This window comes from Petaurus breviceps, unplaced genomic scaffold, assembly GCF_028583685.1.
Source record: "Petaurus breviceps papuanus isolate PSGF00001 unplaced genomic scaffold, PetGlider_PUasm1.0 174, whole genome shotgun sequence".
Classification (NCBI taxonomy): domain Eukaryota; kingdom Metazoa; phylum Chordata; class Mammalia; order Diprotodontia; family Petauridae; genus Petaurus; species Petaurus breviceps.
In genome coordinates this window covers 1,508,114-1,518,472 of record NW_027185761.1, presented here as the reverse complement: position 1 = coordinate 1,518,472, position 10,359 = coordinate 1,508,114, and the positions used below count along the sequence as shown (strand labels likewise).

At 38.6% G+C, this 10,359-nt stretch overlaps 1 pseudogene; it reads right to left on the bottom strand.

Moving 5' to 3' along the window:
* Positions 1-8,120: 8,120 nt before the first annotated feature.
* LOC138158315 (josephin-2 pseudogene) lies at positions 8,121-8,909 on the bottom strand (annotated as a pseudogene).
* Positions 8,910-10,359: the final 1,450 nt, after the last annotated feature.

The following is a 10,359-nucleotide window of genomic DNA, read 5'->3' as shown; positions in this document are numbered from 1 at the left end:
TCTATCTATCTATCTATCTATCTATCTATCTATCTATCTATCTATCTGTCTGTCTGTCTGTCTGTCCATCTTTCTGTCCGTCCATCCGTCTGTCTATCTATCTATAGCTTTCCATCTCTGTTGAACATGGTTGTATAACACAGCAAAGAGATGAACACATGACTGAGTGTGTACATCTCTCTTATTGCATCTAGGTAGATTTGTGCTGTTTTTCAAGGGTCTGTATAACTGAAGAGAGATTAGTACATGTCAGGAACACACATTGAAGAGGTGGATTATTTTGAGAGATGCAAAGCATCAGTAATAAAAAAAGTTGTGCTTCTGTGTGTTATACTGTTAAAATGAAATAAGAAAAAGAAGGAAATGGGAAGAAATAAGAAGTTCAAGCAGATAAGAGATAAGTGATAGGAGTGTCTGGGAATCTTGTTCTTCTAAAATCTCCATTCAAATAATTTTAGTATAGTGAAATATTTCAATTATTCATAAATATGAAGTAACCTAGGTCAGGCAGCTCATTTCTTCTCGAGAAAATAAAACACTCAGGAAGATGTTATTAATGAGAATGTGTATATACTTATTTTTTCTTAGGTAGTGAGTCCATGGCTGCTCTTGGTTCCTTGGGCTTTCAATTCTGCTTTCTCAATAGAAGTTATAATAACACTCTTTGTCAGGGTGAATGAAGGAGCTAGTTCAAATAGTTGAAAGAGAACAATAATTAAAGTAGAAATAATATTTGCCTGAATGGGATATTCAAACAATAAACCCCTTTTTGTCTCTGGATACATTTTAGGGCTTGTTTAACTCTATATCAATTATGCATATATTTTATAAATTTGTGGTAAAGCAGAGCCCCATTTTTAACCTCCCTTTCCTGCTCTAATTACCTGTTAATACTTGTAAAATATTTTCCTTAATATTTAATTTTCAAGTAACATGTTTTATTAATCTATAATTAATTACTATTACTATTTAATAGTATTTTAATTACCCCAATTGAAATTTATTTTGAAACAAAAGACCCTGTACCCCTGCAAATTCCCTTCCCAAATACCTCAATCCATATCTTCAGAGTCCAAGAAAACAAATTTCCACATTGGCAACATGTGAAAATACATATCATTATAAGTTCATTTCCCTTCTGTCAGGAAATTTAGCAACCAGGTTACTGCAACTTAATTCTTTTGGTTCATCATTGTTTTGATCAGAATTCTGAAGTATTTCAAAGTTATTTTTTAAATATTATTAACATTACATAAAAATTGTTCTAGATCTGTTCATTCTGCTCTGCATCAAGGATTCCCAGTTTCATCTGAAACTGCAATTTTGTCATTTTTCATGGCAGAATAATATTGTATCATATTGACATATCATAAATTGTTTACCTAGTCAACAAAGAGATGATTCCCCCTAGTTTCCATTTTTGGGCTACCATGAAAAGAGCTGCTCTAAATATTTTTACACATAGATTTTCCTTTTTCTTTGATTCAATGAGGTATAGAACTAATGTGGTATATTTGGGTCAAAGTGTGAACAGCTTGGTAAGTTTATGTGCATAGTTTCAAATTGCTTTCCTGACTGGATAAACTGGTTCATAGCTCCAGCAATGGTTCATTAGATTAATTTTCTCATAGCCCCTCCCATATTTGTCATTTTCTTCTTTTGTCACTTTTGCCAGCTTGATAGGTATGAAAAGGAACCTCAAAGATGTTCTAATTTGCACTTCTCTAATTAGTAGTGATTTATATCATTTTCCTACATGGTTGATTGTTGCTACCGTGTTTCCCCGATAATAAGACCTATCCCGAAAATAAGCCCTCCCCTTACTGTGTAAGATTCCTCTAAAATAAGCCCTCCCCTGAAAATAAGCCCTATTGAGATTGCTACTGTAGTGAAGGTGATCCCCTGTGCTACACGCTACATTACGGTACCCTCTGTATGCACCGTCCCCCCCCCCCATGAAACGCACGCCACGCTCCGAGCTGCATCTAATCAGAGCTGCAGCAATGAGCGCGTCATCCTGTTCTTCCCCAGTGATTTGCTTATTGAATAAAGGTACATTTTTTGGTTCACATTTACCTGTTTATTAAAATTGCTGTCAATGTTCATTAAAATAAGCCCTCCCCTGAAAATAAGCCCTCTGGTGTTTTTCTGTCCAAAAAAATAATAAGACAGTGTCTTATTATCGGGGAAACACGGTAGCTTGAATTGAGTCCATTTATCTTTTTTTTTTTTTTTGAGGGGGGAAGGCAAGAAAATTGGAGTTAAGTGACTTGCCCAAGGTCAAACAGCTAGTAAATGTGTCAAGTGTCTGAGGCTGGATTTGAACTCCAGTCCTCCTGACTCCAGGGTCAGTGCTCTATTCGCTGCATCACCTAGCTGCCCCTATCATTTATCTTTTGAGGAATTACTCTTTGCCTTATAATTTTAAATCACTTCCACATTTATCTTGGAAATGAAAGAACCTAGATACTTCTGGCTTACAATCATAATGGGCTAAGATGGTCCTAGGGAATTATTGTATAACATAGTGATTTAGGAATTCTCAGGACTATGTAACCTAAGTCTAAGTAGACTTCGTTTATTTCAATCAATCAACAAACATTTATTGGATAGAAAGGTAAAAGCACAAAAATGATCCTTGCTATAAAGAGAACTATATAATAGTGATAGAGACTACATGTAAATGCAAGATATATACAGAGTAGAAGGAAATTAACCTTTCAGAAGGAGGTTGAAATAACTGGGAGACCAGATTATTATTTATCCTTCATTTTTGAAGAGGACCAATGATGGCATCACAGGGTAATATCTTGACTTGCACGTAAATTGGATTGAAGTGAAGCAGAATTGCACAAAATCATCAGTTTCATTCTTTCTTTCAGAGTCATCAAGTTCAGTGGCAAGTCAGAAGTCAAGATGAATGGTGGTGGCCCAGTGGATGACCTTGCTGTCTTCGGTATCTGACCAAACTCTAAGCAAGCACTCCACAGTAACTGCTTCAGATGCCTTCATCATTGGAACCAATTATTATCATCTGTCCATTCCACCAGAGGAAGTCTTCACATGCTCATCTATTCCCTTAACTTATTCATGGGTTTGAGGCTTATTGGTTACCCTCCATTTGATTTAGCTGTCTGCTGAGATGGTTTACCAAGATATGGCTGCTGTGCATGCTACAGCTTCTTGGATCCACAGGTGAGAGGTGAGTGGTAGTTGGACAACAAAGGTGGATATGCAGCCCTGAAAAGGAATGGGCAAACCTTCACACTAGAAGTGTTAATTTTCCTTGGACACTTCATCCTCCCCTACATTCCTATAGGGCTTTCCTGAACATTAGAATCCTTAGAATTCAAACTAAGCTTAGAGGTCACAAAAACAAAAAGTCAGCCTCTGGCTATCTCTAGCTTCTTTGAAGATTGAGTTTATGTAAACGGGGGAGCAAGAACTCATCTTGAAGGAAGCTAGAGATATAGCCGGGGAGAAATTGAGATGTGAGCATATTTTAGACATGGCAGACTATGACCTGATATATTTTAATGCATATAATATGTCTTCCTTGAAATAAGTCCTATAAAGCTAATAATTTGGAGTTTGCAGCAGATAGGACAAGAAGGGAAAAGAGAGGGTGACTGCCACATTAGAGCATCTAGTTATTGGTGAATAGGGAATAAAATTTGGATTATGGGGAAGTAGAAAGGGAAAATGCATTCACTAAGCACCTACTTTATGCCAGGCATTATGCTAATCACTTTAAAATATCTCATTTGATCCAACAACTCTCTTAGCTAGAGGCTATTATTATCCTCATTTTTAGATGAAGAAACTGAGGTTGACAAAGATTAATGATTTGTCCAGGATTATATAGCTAATATTTGTTTGGATTTGAATGGGATTGGATTTGAACTCATACCTTCCTGATTTCAGATCCAACTCTCCACTGCCTCAACTAGCTACTTAGGTACAGCAATCAATCTGTCAATCAATAGGCATTTATTGCTTTGTAAGTATCTTTACAGCACATATTTTAAGATTGTGTGCTTTGGGGTGGGATTCACCCATACTGAGATGATCAAGGAGAATTTAGAAAATAGCATAAAGACAGAAACCTCGAGCCAACAGAATAAATATTCTTTTTAGACTATGTGAAAACATAAAAGTTAATGTCCCAGGAAACAGAATGAAATAATTAAGGCTGAAGACCTAAAGCTGGATTGTTTGATCCCTTTGCTAATTTCCTTTTCAATCTCTTCCTAATGAATGCTTATTTTTCTTTACCTCAAAGTTCTTTTCAAATATCACCTCCTATATGAAAACTTTCCTAATCCTGAAAAAAAAATTATATATATATATATGTATATATATATATATACCCTCTCCCTTCTTTGAATTCAAGGGGCATACTTATTATCTACCTTATAATGTGGCTATTTGTATAGTTATGTCTTTGAATACTACTAGATTATAATTCCCCAGTATTCAGAGATTTAAAAAAAAATCTCCATGTCCTGTAGAGAAAAATAGCAAGGTATCTTAAACACTTCAGGCACTAAAATAGTTGTTAAATTGAATGGAACAACATGAGACATAATTAAATATTAATCATTCAATTTTAGGTATTTTATAAAAAAGAATGAAGTGGAAAACTCATGTAAGGTATACTGCATTCATTAAGAAATTCTTTGAATAAGTCAAATTGATTCAAATATTATACATGTTTTTTGTTTTTGTTTTTTATGCTTTTTGGAGGGGGAAAGTAGGGCAATTGGGTTTTAAGTGACTTGCCCAAGGTCACAGGGCTAGTTTTTTGTGTTAAGTGTCTGAGGCCGGATTTGGATTCAGGTCCTCCTGACTCCTGGGCCGGGACTCTATTCACTGCACCACCTAGCCACCCCTATACATGTTTTTGAACAAAACTGTAGCTCATATTTCAGCTGAAAAATGAATATGAACCTTCTTTCCCACTTGCACTCCTGATGACCTGTGCTGGAAGTTTTTAGAGTTTGGTAGAACTTTGATGAGAGGCAGCCAGATTGATAACATGTCATTTGTTATTTGCTCTATGGAACATAGGTGACCAGAGCCAGATGGTCTTTTAACAGCTGGGAAAACAGAGATGCCATCCTCTCTTGTATTTTCATCTCATTTGCTAAATTAAGTATTTTGGGTAAAAGTTTTAGTCCATCAGATTCATCTACTAAGTAACCAAAATGTACCCTAAATCTAAATCATAAAAGATATGTCCCATTGTACTCTGTTCTATCTCTTCTGTGTTTTTAAGGTAAGTAATGCACTTTGTGATGATATTAAGAACAAGGATACCTTAAATTGCTGTTGTGAATCATGGTTATTTGGGAAGGGCATACCTGTATGACTGGGGTAAATTCCCTGCTATTAAGTAATGGACTTGAAAAAAATATACTTTCAGGGTGATCAGGATAGTGAGTTTAAACTATGCCTTAGAAGGGTCAGTATAAGGAACCAGGAATGTTTGACTTGAGAATAATTAGACTGGGGAAGGAGAAGGTGTGTAATCGGAGGCTTTAAAAATTTGAAATGCTACAGTAGACATATTCTGATTGTTCTCAATGTGGAAAACTGGGATAAGAGTCTAAAAAAATTGAAGTAGATTTCATGTTCATGTGAGGAAAAAGTTTATTTTTAAGTAATCACTGCTCAAATAGAGAATGGGCAAAACTCATTTCTGACTTCAATCCATCATGAGTGTTAGTTCAGAGCTTAAACTCTTAGGTCATAACAAATCACTCCTTCTCACACATATACACATACATCTTTCTTCTGGTCCCTTGCTCTCTCTTAATGCCTCAGAATCACTTTAGAGCAGTGTCTAGCCTCTTCTCATGAGGAGTGAGAGGAAGGCAGCATGCTTTATCCCCTGCCTCAGCCACTATGCAATGATGAGGCCATGGTAATGAAAGCCAATTTCCTTTCTACTTGAGTTTGATCCCAAGTTTTAGGCTTTTTATTCTCTACGTGTGATTTTTCTGGGTGAACGAGAGTTGATCTCAAATTGAATATATGAAGTCCTGGTGGCTATCTTTGAGTTAAAGCTCTTTAAAGATCAAATCCATTGTTTGGGGCTGAATTGGTAAGAAGAAAAGTTCTTTGACTGCTACTTCAGGATTTCTTGGAGGTGACTAATAGTGGGATGATGAATGGAACGTCTGGTCTTGATTGGTAGAAAACATAAATTGGGAATGGATCACACAGTACAGAACCAAAGTGAAATGTAACAATACTCATTTAGTTGTCTCATCTTTTCCTTGCTTCTCATTGCAATGACTATTATTCATCATATTGTAACAGAAGTTATATAGTAAGTTATGTTACTTATTACTTAAGTCTTGTTAGAGCTTACTGTTTTGTTTCTTTTTATAATTCTTTTGTTTATAGTAAATCAATATCTTTTCATATATGATTCATATTATACACTAAATACACTAATCTCCTTTGGGGGAGATCTTAGACATGGGCCCAAAATTAAGCAATAAATAATTTTTTCACCAGTGTGTATGTAGGTTTTGGGCATAACTGAATAAAGGGTATGTGAAAACCAAGATTATCACATTCATTAGAGACCAGGCTTCTTAAGAACTGAACTTGTGGGTTCGGGGTAAATGAGCCCCTTAGTGAAAAGGAAGGAGACAAACTTAGCCCTTTACTCTTCCCCTTGAAATTCAGGTTCCAGAGAGCAGGTTTCAAATTTTGTACTTATAAAAATATGAAATATGGAAAATTAGAGCTGTTTACATTCCTTCTTAGGAGCTGGTGAGTTATTCATAACTGTATATGCTTTAGGAGAAACTAGATTACCAGATATTTGGTATCAAGGTCTCTTTCAACTATAAGATTCTATAATTTAAAAGAGATTTCTTTTTAAAAACATTTTTTCCAAATACATTCAAGAACAATTTTAACATTAATTAAAAAAAATAAGTTCCAAATTCACTCCTTCCCCATCACCCTCATTAAGGAGGCAAAGCAATTTGATATTTGCATGAGTAGTCTATTTTCATATTAGTTATGTTGTGGAAAAAAAAAAACACAGACCAAAAAAATCCCCAAAAAACTAAACAAGAAAAAAAAAAGTTGCTTCAATTTGAAGTCAAACTCACTTCTTTCTGTGGAAGTGGATAGCATTGTTCATCTTAAATCCTTCAGAATTTTCTTAGATCGCTATTTCTGAGATAACTGTCATTCCCCAGTTGATCATGGTACAATATTGTTATTACTGTGTACAGTTTTCTGTACTTTGCATCAGTTCATGTATGTCATTTCTTAGGGCACCATAGCATTCCATCACAAGCATTCTCCATAACTCATTCAGTCATTCCACAGTATCGCCCAAATTTCCAATTCTTGGCCACTACAAAATGATATGCTGCCATTATTTTTGTACATATAGGTCCTCCCCCCCTTTTTTTCACTTTTTAATGTGCTTGTCAGAGACAAAGAATGAGGGTGTTATTATCAATACCATAATGGCTGACATCAACGGCTGGCCAAGTACTGGCATCTGTTGGCTCTCAGCAGCCCTGTGAAATGGGGGCTATGTTTATCCCTATTTTACAGATGAGGAAAGTCAGTCTCCAGAAGGTGAAATAATTTGCCAGGTGCACACAGACCCACAGGGCCGCAGGAAGTCCAGCCCTGTGGCCCCCCTGTTCCCCAGCCCAGTCCAGCTCTGAGCAGAAGCTGGCTGCCCCCACTGCCCAGCTCCTGGCAGCTCTGGGACAGGCTCCTTCCCACGCTAAAGTACCAGGTTGGAAGCCCTGGGTCTGTCCCCCAAGCACCCGGTCCTTGGCACCCAGCACGTTCTGGGGATGTAGCTGCTGAATCAGTGGAACCTGGCTGGTGAGGAAGGGACAAGGAGGAAGGAGGGGAATTGGCAGAGGATAGGGCTGGGGCCAGAGGGAGAGTCTTAATCTAGCTGGACTACTCTGTGCCTGGAGGGGAGTGAGAGAAGATAAGGCTGAGGAGGTCCCGAGGTACTGTGGGGTCCACAGCATTGCCAGCCTGCCGCCAGCTTTATTGGCGGTGGCAGCTGAGAACCGCCCCCCCCCCCCCTTCCCCATTTGTCCTCCCTCCCCCGAGGGAGGTCTTTAGCTCCTGTTCCTGACCCGCTCCAGAGACACTGAAAAGCCCACAGACCTGTTAGGAAAGGGAGGGCAGAGAGGGGGAAAGGTAGGCAGACTCACACCAGGACGAAGGCCAGTGCTGGGAGAGGACAGCAGCAATGTGACAGGGAGAGGTAGTCTTTCCAGGCTGGGGACCCAGGCTGTGCCCGGTGAGGGGGCGTTCAGGCTGCCTGCAGTTTCCACCTCTTTGGTTACCACCAGAAGCATCTTTCACGGCTCCTCGGCCAGGGCGGTCGAGAGGAAGTCCCCGAGCTCGGTCTCGCCACCCAGGGCCGCCATGGGCTTCCGAGTCTTCGAGTCCAAGTTGTAGTGAACGTTACCCACCTGGCGCAAGGCCACCCAGTGCCGCTGCTGCAGGGTAAGGGACAGTACGCCCAGGGAGACGGGGATGGCAGGTTCAGATGAAGCCCGGGACCTAGGATGAGGCCAGCTGGGCCGAGGACCACCGCCTGTCCCACCACCATATGGCAGCCAGCCCCAGGCCCTGAAGTGCAAACATGCTGACGTTCACATGGTAGTTGCCGGTGCCCAGGAGGCTTAGGTGATGGTTCGGGCTGGAATCGGGGGCCAAACTTTCTCAGATCTCATCGGCCGCTCTGGGCTGTAGGACATTGTTGAGCGCGTGCATCTTGCACAGCTCTGGGCGCTTCCGCTCGTGGTACACGGGAACGGGGGAGGGGGCTCCGTCCTGGGAGACGGCTCGCCCCCCTCCTCAGAGGGTCCCGGCGGCACCGGCCTTTCCGACAACCGGAGTCAAGACAGGGTGGGACTCGCCTTCCCAGAGCTCCCCGCACCCAGTCCTTTTTCTTTTTAAAAATTCTTTTGGGATACCGACCTGGTAGTGTTATTGCTGGGTCAACGGATATGCACATTAATTTTTTTTTTTTTTTTTTGCCTTTTGGAGGGCAATTGGGGTTAAGTGACTTGCCCTAGGTCACATACAGCTAATTTTTTGTGTTAAGTGTCTGAGTTCAGATTTGAACTCAGGTCCTCCTGACTGCAGAACAGGGGCTCTATTCACTAGGATATGCACATTTTTATAGCCCTTTGTGTAGAGGTCTATTTTTTTCTCCAGAATGGTTGAATCAGTTCACAATTCTGCCATTGGTGGGATAGTGTTCCAGTTTCCCACATCCTCGACAAAATTTGTCATTTTCCTTCTCTGTCATGTTATCCCACATCTGATAGGTGTGAGGTAGTACCTTAGAGTTGGTTGCATTTTCATTTCTCTAATTAATTGTGATTTACAGCATTTTTTCATATGACTATAGATAACTTTGATTTCTTCTTGTGAAAACTATTCATATTCTTTGACCACTGACCAATTGAGGAATGACTCATTCATATAATCCAATGCAGCTCTCTATATATTTATCAGAAAAACTTGATGTGAAACTGTTTTCCCCAGTTTACTGCTTTCTTTCTAATATTGGCTGCATTGTTTTTGCTCATGCAAAAATATATAATTATATATAATTATAATTAAACCTTTTAAATAAAAATTACCCATTTTACATCCTGGAATGCTCTTTCTCTTGTTTGGTCATAACTTCTTCCCTTAGCAATATATCTGACAGTTAAGCTATTCCATGCTCCCCTAATTTGCTTATGGTATCACCCTTTGTGTGTAAATCATGTACCAATTTTTACCTTCCCTTGATATACCGTGTGATATATTGGTCTATATATAATTTCTACTAAATTACTTTCCATTCTTCTCAGCAGTTTTTGTCAAATAGTGAATTCTTGTTCTAAAATCTCAGATCTCTGCTTTTATCAAACCTTAGATAACTATCATAATTTACTATTGTGTATTGTGTACCTAATATATTCCATTGATTTATTGTCTATTTCTTATCCTATAACAGAATGTTTTTATGACTACTGCTTTGTAATACAGTTTGAGATCTGGTACTGCTAGGTGCTGTTCCTTCACATTTTTTTTCATTGATTCTCTTGATTCTTGACCTTTTGCTGTTCTGGATGGATTGTTATTTTTTTGTAGCACTATAAAATAATATTTTGGTAGTTTAATTGGTGTGGCATTAAACAAGTAAATTGATTTAGGTAGAATTGTTATTTTAATTATCCTGGCTGACCCCACCCGTGAGTAACTAATATTTTTCTAATTCTTTAGATTTGACTTTATTTGTGTAAAAAGTGAATAAAAAAAGAGATTTCCAAGATCATTATTGAAAAGAAA